Source organism: Varroa destructor, unplaced genomic scaffold, assembly GCF_002443255.2.
Source record: "Varroa destructor unplaced genomic scaffold, Vdes_3.0 BEIS01000005.1, whole genome shotgun sequence".
Taxonomy (NCBI): Eukaryota; Metazoa; Arthropoda; class Arachnida; order Mesostigmata; family Varroidae; genus Varroa; species Varroa destructor.
Window position 1 is genome coordinate 11,796,097 of NW_019211458.1, and position 9,194 is coordinate 11,805,290.

Consider the following 9,194-nt stretch of genomic DNA (forward strand, 5'->3'; position numbering starts at 1 on the left):
TCTCTAAAATTTTCTCTCATTTTCAAAACACTAAAATTGTTATTTTGGCGTAGTTGAATGTCACAAAGTTCCCTTCGGACCCAGCGCAGACCCTCTCATAGAATTAAAAATAAGTTTTTTTTTTTTGTAACTATTGCCTTAAATTGTTCGCAACTAAAACATTTTGTACGTATTGTTAAATGGTGTAGTAAAAAAAGTGTAAAAAAAGTGTAGTGGCTTGGGTCGCTGAACCTCTACCTGAAAAAGGCAGGAGTTCAAGTCTTGCCAATGACATATACTACAGATATGATTAAATCAAGAAACATATTTAGAAATAATAATAAAAGGTTGACCTAAGATATCCGACAGGAGACCGATATAAGCCTATCGTTTTCGACATAAACCCAATTACGCCGCTAAAGAGTTTTTAGGCAAACGTGTTTGGGCGCCACTCGGTTTCTTAGAGGAATAACCAGATACAGCCTAGCGATGTATTATTTGAACTTGTCTTAGTTATTGAAAGTTATCCCGGTGATCGGGAAATTATGCGCAAGGCACTTAAGGTACTACTTCCCTCGAGATCTAATACGGTTACCGTTGCTATCATAATCGAGTGTCTGGTCGAGTATCTGGCAATGTTGCAAATTTGTGCCTTTGAAACACAGAATGCCTTTTGATTTTACGTTAATTCCAGAAGAACAACGGATGGTAGTATAACGGCGTATAATCGACCATCGTAAGTAATGTGACTCATGCGGCGGTTAAGTAACTTGCGCATGTTTATTTACTAAGGAAAAGGCAGATAGATACACGCTGTCGTACATAGAAATTGTTACCTGTCACAGAATCTAAGGTGAAAGAAGGTATTCATTTCTTATCAAATGTGGATGATAGATAAATTAACTCTTTCAAGGTTATTGTTAGGCTGCCTTTCGCAAGTCGCCCTAAGAGTTCTCTCAAAGACGACACAAACGACTGCCACTTCTTCTGGCTAAGCAGCCTTTAGAGTGTGTCCAATTTGTCACGTCCAGTCATGCGGACTGCGTACGGGGTAGCTATTATGAGCTGTGAACTTGACGCAATCCAAAGCAGGATTCCCAATTCAGAGAGTGGTCCGTTATTTTCAGACGCTTTGTCTTTCTCTGCCTAGCAAAGATGATAGCTGGTTACAATGGCACAACCAGAGTTCTCGTGCCCTCTGCACATTCATAAATTATCACCACGTACCCACAAGAGCAGGATGTTTTCCAGTGATGCCGGCAAGACTAAGGTTGAAATGATCCTGCTTATTTGCCATATGGCTTTATTCAACTTTCATGTACAGCTTATTTTATATCGGTCCTAGATTAGATTAGGTCCTTCCACAGGTAAAGGACAATAATACGAAGCTGAAATCCTGCCGCCAAGAAGGAATAATGGACGCAAGAAGTTACCGAGATAGTCACATGAAAAATTTTATAAAAAATATTTCGTCCATACGTGTGTACAAATATTGACGCTAAACCCTATTATTATCGGAGATATATACAACTAGATAAATGCATTGAACCCTTGAGGAATAAGAATTGTTATTATTTTTGTGGTAAATTAACAGGATAGCCTTTTTGGACTCCTTGCGGATCCATTCATGTTTGACAACAACAGGCAATGTAGTAATGGAGCATATAAGATGTGTAATCATATTGCCCCTGCCTCAAATTTGATAAGTGCGACAGGCTTGCATTCGGAAAGGGTGCAAAAAAGGCCTAATCTAAACTTTCCTTTGCAAATCACAGTTTTCGACTAGATCTTCCAAGAAGACCAGGCCTGTCGCGTATGTTTCAAAATTCACTCATGCGTAATAATTAGTTCATATATTTGACCTATTTCCTATGTTAAATTTCAAAGGCTAGTGCTCTTTATAGCATTACCCAAACCAGCTTTAGTATCTAGTAGTCCGGAAGGAGACAGCGTAGCTTTGCATCCTGCATTTTTTAAATATAATGTATCCTTTTTTTAGTAATAATAGATACTTTTTTTGTAAGTAGTAAATCTTTACAGCAAATCATTGCTTAAGTTTAGTTTTTTTTCGGTCATATCTTCGAAATGTTTAACATTATGGAACTGGCTGAGCTCCTATTCTCATTACTCTTTGAAAATGAAAACGATTTCGTATGTGTTAATGCAAAGTTCATGTCGGATCTATCTCCATGTAACACTCAGATAGCATATTTTACAGCGTATTTAAACATAGTAAGGTTTTTAATTGTTATCTGTCCCATGCAAGTTATGGGTAACAAAGTCATTGTAAACTTTCAGATCAAGTTGATCGTAATTTGCGTCACTCAGCCAAGTAAAACGGTATTCAACACTTCAGATGAGTTCGGTGCCTCGGTGAATGTTGACCCGTTTATTCGATATGTGTTTCCCTTGATTTGATAAATCATTAGATTTATTGAAATCCAATGAACGCTTTTTTAGAAAGAAATTAGTTTTTTTATAATCAAAACGGGTTCTATCAGTTGTCACAGCTGGTAATATATATAAGTAGTAGATAAAAATTTTTAAAGGGTGTAAGCCTTTTGATTGGCATAGTCGATTTACGTATGGGTCTTATACAGCATACTAAGATGATCGACTGGGTGTGCATGTATCGCCTGAACCAACGGACGTTTCACCCGCTCATATACATAAAAGCTGAAATCTCAGAAATATCTGTAAATAAATACTTGTACTTCGTATAAGCATCGCGAATTATCGACAAACAAATTCGTTTGACATAAGCTTAAACGGTTAAAGGTACCCTAAAAGGTAACATATATATTTTCCCGCTTAAAGGCTATAAGACCATCATTTGTAAATATTTTCTCTGATAATGCTACATGTCTTTTATTAGCAAATCATTTGCCGGATTCTACGTTCATTTTTTTTTTGTCTTTGACAGCTGAACTTCCCCGATAACCTAGTATTATGTCATTCCTAGATTAGAAGAAAAAAATCAGGAGTAATACACTAAAATCTGGGACTTCTAAACGTCTCGCTTCGTTTTCGAAGCTGAATTGATTTTACGGAACGTAATAAATACGCTGTACGACTTCTATCATACGTTCTTTATTCCAGAATAGCTATTCTGATCAATGATGGATACATTTTTGGACTTTTACTAGATTACGCGAAATGTTTGCTAGATCAAGGGAACTATTTTTAAACCATTTGCAGATTAATACGCGTACTGAAGAGTTTTTCTTTAATCTGTGTGTCATTCTATGTTGCTTCTACTCATACGGATTTTCCGCAACGTATTTGATCTCTCGATCCTTTAAGATTGTTTCTGTAATTAGCGCATGATTGACAAATACCAGTTCCATGCCATTCTTATATCTGAGCATTACCTCTTATAGGTCAAATGAAAATCACTTCCACGGATTAAGATACGGACGGAATACTGCCAGTAATATTATTTGTCCTTAAATAGGGCGATCGGTAGCCTTACATCAGTGTAGGTTTCGACATCTCAGTTAGAATTTTCACTCTATTTGTAGGTGCGATGCACTAACAGTGAGTAAAGCAAAAGTTTCCAAAAAACCATGGTCGCAAAAATATATATAGCGTTGTACTCGAGGACCGCGAGCCGCAAAATGGATCCTTTTGCGATTCTATTTTTGAGCAACGTCGTTTTCTTTTTCTCAGTGAGGTGTTTTTTACGGGATATTTGCGATGCAGCCCATTCCAGTTTAATCGAGCCAAGCGATGGACTCATTGGACAAAAAACCTAAACTCACCACCGCAAACCGGAAAACAGATTGACCGACGTATCGGTATTCTTATATGTCTGTTTGGCCAGTTGGTGCTTTTTGGCGGTTTTTTTTTGTATTCTGCTATCGAGTCGCTAAGTCGTTTTTGTCCGGAAGACAAAAAACCCAACCTAGCCAGCGGCTGTACCGTTGGTCTTACGCTGATCTTCGCTGCCCTGTCTTCGCTACTTGTACCTTTCAGTAGTCGTGAGCTGTAGGAAGCTACCTTCGGTACATAGAATGAGCGTACGCCAACGAAATGAAGGGGTGGTTTCTAAGGAGGTAGAAAGTGAAAAAGATAGCATTTGCCTATGTGGGTACTAGCAAAGTGGCCAACGAGATGAGCATGTGACTGGACTAGCCCAGTTAGGTTTGCGAATAAGGACGCCAAGCTATCAATTAGGTTCGATAACGACGGCTACTTGTGTTTACAGGCTTTAAGATACTAAACGCTATTTGGTAATAACCGATGCAGTGGTCGCTCGGTGTTGGTTAAAGCGCTGTTCGGTGACGCGGGAACACTGGACAGCGGAAAAGGGTAAGAATGTTTAATGAAATTTAATAAGCTCAGATGAAATGCATCAAATTGGAATACTTACATGGGTTTGTTCCAGTAAAGCATTCTTTTAATAAAAAAAGCATCTTTTATTATACCACACTTGTATACACTAGCGCTTGGAAATGTCTACTTCCATTGGATACCGTTTCGATTAGTGACGATGTGTGGTGTTGAAGTTGGCCGAACACAGTATACCTAGCTGTACAGGTAATATGTACATGAACTACTTGCACTATATCTAACAGCCATTCGTTGCCTAACTGTATACACACAGGTAAATTTCGTAGAAACTTTCTCCTAGATAATGGGTCACTAAGGCGAGAAAAAAGCTACGCAAGGTTGGTAACTTAAATACAGACCTTTCAAGTTGAAATTCGTCTTACGACAGGCTATTGCATTAGCTAATTGATTTTTCTTTAGGTGCTGAAGGGATCTGCGTGGCCCCATTACGTAACCGAAAACCCAGCGTGGTCAGCACAGCCGCACCCGTAGCACCATCATTCAAAATCTTCGCGCGCGATTTACCCCAGACAATAAAAGGAAAAAAGTTTTTTGACGACCGAAAATCGACAAGCGACGGTATTACTGAGTATTACATGTCTGTTAGAAGGTTCGATAAATTCTTGCACTTCTAAAATATTAAGAATTTCAAGTATTTCAAAGAATACGTTGCTGCGGAAGACCTTTGAGTCTTCAGTTGTGGATTAGCGTTGACCTTGGTTGGGTGTTTCCCGCCCTTTGAATTGTCTGTGGATAGACAAAATATGTGCCAATTTTGGGCCGTCTGCAGCCTTTGTAACCTTTGCCTTCCATGGCTTCTGACCTTTCATGATTTTTGGAAATTGAGTAACTTGAATTTAAGTTTAATGCACTTCGTATATAGCGCAACTCAATAATACTTCGATGATTCCCGACGTACCAAGGTAGTGCCACCTGACCGATTGCAGAGATACGTAGAGGATAGGGAACTGAATAATTTCGAAACAGTTGCTCAGCGAAGCTTCGCGGGCGTTGCGGACTAATTTTTACACCATCAATACACCATAGCATCTCCATAATAAAACTGACTCGACATTAGTGTGAGAGTAAAAAGGACGACTGGATTGATGATTGCAGAGACGTGCTTCGCTGGTATGTTGAAGTCTAAAGGAAACAGAGATGCTTCTCTTTGAGCTTGCATTATTGCGGCGCCATCTTTTCTCACCTGAACTTATGTTTAGACACCATATATTTTCTCGAGGTATCTGTACCATTTGGCCCAAGGCCAGCAAAGGTTAGGGTAGTGTGTATTTTTATCGATCCGCAGTTATTATTTTTGACTGGCATAAGTAACTGAAGAAAATCGGCATTAGCTTCGTCCGGATTGCCCTGACTCATTCTGTTTATGTATTTAATAATAGCAGTCCGTTTGGCCTACCTAGCGTTTACGGAATCGCATACGGTTGGTACGACTAAAAATTTAAAACTCCAATAGCAAGCAATGGCTATCGATGAGATAGTTATATTTCGCTTTTTAATTACTGTTGCATTTTACTTTTTACCTCTAAACTAAACATAAAACAAATGCAGTGCTTCGCATCTCTACAATGTGCCGTCTGCGTTTACGAATTGGCTATTTTTTAGAGTTTGCAGACACAGTGCTTCCTACGGCCCCCTTCTGAATTATTCAGCCCTCAGATACCGCTGGGGTGATTGCTCTCCATTTGGCCGTACTTACATGCACACTAGTAATCAGTTGACGACAAAGACAGCAGTGTGTATGTAGTGATATTCTATATTAATGAACACGATCTACGATGGTTGAAATTAGTGGGGTACAGACAGGGATATGTCGTCAAAGCGTTAAGTCAGCTTTAGACAATAAGAACATGAATTATTTATGTATACTCCCAGCTCTTACGACGATTATGTTGCCTACGTTCTGAGTTTCTTTGAATATCCCGAATACATTTCAGCTGCTGCCGCCTGGCAATTTTGCTGGCTAATTATCTCGCTTCCGGAAACTTGCTGATAATATGGTCAATTTATCTCGTCTGTATCTGTGCCGTCCCTTTGACCCATGCGTAGTTGCTGAGTGTATGGGTATTTTATGCCGCTGCGCCAATCCTGGCAGAAGACATGTATGTGAGTATGGTGTTCTCTTCATCGCTACTGGCTATCGTAGCGGTTGAAAGTTGTACAAATTCATTATGCATATATACTATTAATCTTGGGAAACGGGTTTGTAGAACTTAATACGCCTGTTAGAGTTTGGGTCGTCCCAAGTGCCTTGTGGGAAAGCGCTCGCTGGCATTTTAACCATGTACTGCGGGCAGTCCCGCCGGCCGCTACTAATCGTCAGGTGCGGTGTCGATGCCGATATTGAAAATGCATGCATGGAGCACGCCCATCTGTGGAGGCACCTTACGATACACAGGGTGTTTATCAACGTGCGCCTCAACGCTGAGGCCTATTATTCCCAGCCCCTGTTCGACTTTAGTGACAGACAGTTTTTTAAAATTGTAGATTTTATGATACGATTATTGTTCCCGCCCATATCGTTATACAGCACGAGTGTATGGCACAATAGCTCAACGAGATTTACACACTTTTTTCGTTCGAGACTCGAATGTCACAGTTTCACCCTGGCAGAAGCCATGCGTGGATGAATACCTTTTTTACTCAGCTGAATTTGGTTTTTCCATAGTAAGCGATGTTGATTGGGGCGAAATTATCGTTTTTTTTTTTGTGACTTGCTGAACCATTGTTTAGAAGTCAAAAGCCTTAAAGGCTGATATGGGAGAGTTGTTTGTTCTTTCAGGTTGCACAAAATTGGCGCAAAGTAGGCTTGGAAAGTTAACTTTCGATTTTTCAGACTATAGCTTAGAAATAGTAATTCCTCTCAGCAGAATTGTAGATTTGTAAAAAACGCGCCAGTGTAGATGTCGCATGAGTTTCAATCGTCTCTATACAAGCGATGCAAGAAAGATTTAAGCGTCTTTGTCTGATGCAGATCTGTCCACAGGAGTAACTTCGTATAATAGCGATTCCAGTCAACTTGTGGGTCAGACCTGATCGAGACTAGTAACTCTATATGAGCCTATGCGTATTGAACAGTATAGTTAGTGCGTACATACGTCGCAAATAGATAAAAACGTAGCTTTTTAAATAACTACTATCCGTCTATCAAAGGGAACGCATCTAGAGCAAAAGGGCTGCCACTGATTATTGTCGCTCACACCAGTGTACGTAACTGTGAACGCAATTTACGTAGTTGCAAACGTTGCGCCACAGCTTGCCAAGACTTGTTTTTCCAGCAATATAAACAGTAAAAATGTTTTTGTTCTATTTGAACAAATCCAAATTTGATTAGTTAGTTAGCGAGTCGGCCGGGGCTGTCATTCTGACCACATTAGAGAACTTGCCGGTAAGAGGCATGCCCCATATGATTCGCAGCAACCTTACTTTCGAGAAAGTTGTTAAAGCTGTTAGAATTTTATGATGGGAAAAGCTGGAACGTTCTCTTGAACTCTATATAACAGGATTTGTTGCTCATCTAAGCATCCTAGATAGCAGGCGATTCTATTTTGGCAAACTGCGAACTGTTAGATGGAAAGTCATCGTTTCATTGTAATTGTGGGTTTCAATTCAACTGGGTTCAAGCCGTGTGATGACAGTGTTGTACTGATTAAAATGTCTAAGCGTATTGTTCACCCGAACTCTGCCGAAACGGTATTACAGAAACTATTGTGTCTTACTTGGGTGACAAGCAGTACGGCATTAATTTTGCATGAAACGTGCATTTCAGCCATCTGCGCAAAATACAAATCGTTTCGTTGCTTAAAGGCAGCTGCATGAAAGTTTGATTGCGTGCCGAATTAAATTATAAAAAAAAAATAGCTATGAAGAAGCGCCTAGCATTCTTGCTTACGAAACCATAACTATATATATATATATATATATAGCAGCTTATATTATAGTTGCTTCATAAAAACCTATGTGGAAAAATTGTAACTGTATTAAAACTTTATGAGCCAGTATGCGATATAGTCGTGTTATGTAAACTACTGTGGGACATATGTAAAATCTTCCGTTAAAGTTTTCCATTTCTTCTATGTTGTGCAGAGGGTGTTGCTCAACTTGTATTACGTGACAAACTGTGTTCAAGTTATATTATTAAGTACTACCAGGGTTTGTATACATGAATACTATAGCCTAATAACTAGCTATTACAGCCGAAACAATCACAATTAAAAACATCAGTCCAGAAAAACATAGATGTGAAAGGAAGAGAGCAGAGCCACTGAAACGGTAAAGGAAATAAATGTTCAACGGAGACCGGAATGGAAGGGCTAGCGAACTTATGGACGAAATAAAGGAAAAGAAAAAAAAAACCATTGACGTAGAGCAAATCACGAAAGACAGCGAATTCCTAGACAGTATGAAAGAGCAGAAAAACAGATAATCTACGTCATAGAAAGACATAGGCGACGTAAAACGGCTCAACGCGAAAACATGCCAATAAGCGCTAGCATTTGTTGCTACAAAGCCTATTTCTCTAAAGATAACTATCAGAGCAGATTTATGTAATGTACAAACAAAGAGTAAATAAAAAAAAACATAGAACTACATCAAAAACTGGATAAACTCAATACAAGCAATGCATTAGCAACAAGAATATTGGCACTACCAAGAATATTGGAAAACCAGGCATACAATTGTCTATTTCAGGTGACCTCGTTTGGCGTCACTCGGGGGTGCCGTCTTCCTGAGGGAACGTACAATTCTTTGATAATCATACAAGATCCTGTTTATCATAAAATCGGATAATAAGACACGGCTATAATTACTAAGCCACGCAAGCACGAAAGGATGTACAGTAAGTACTGAGGTAGCAGACAAAA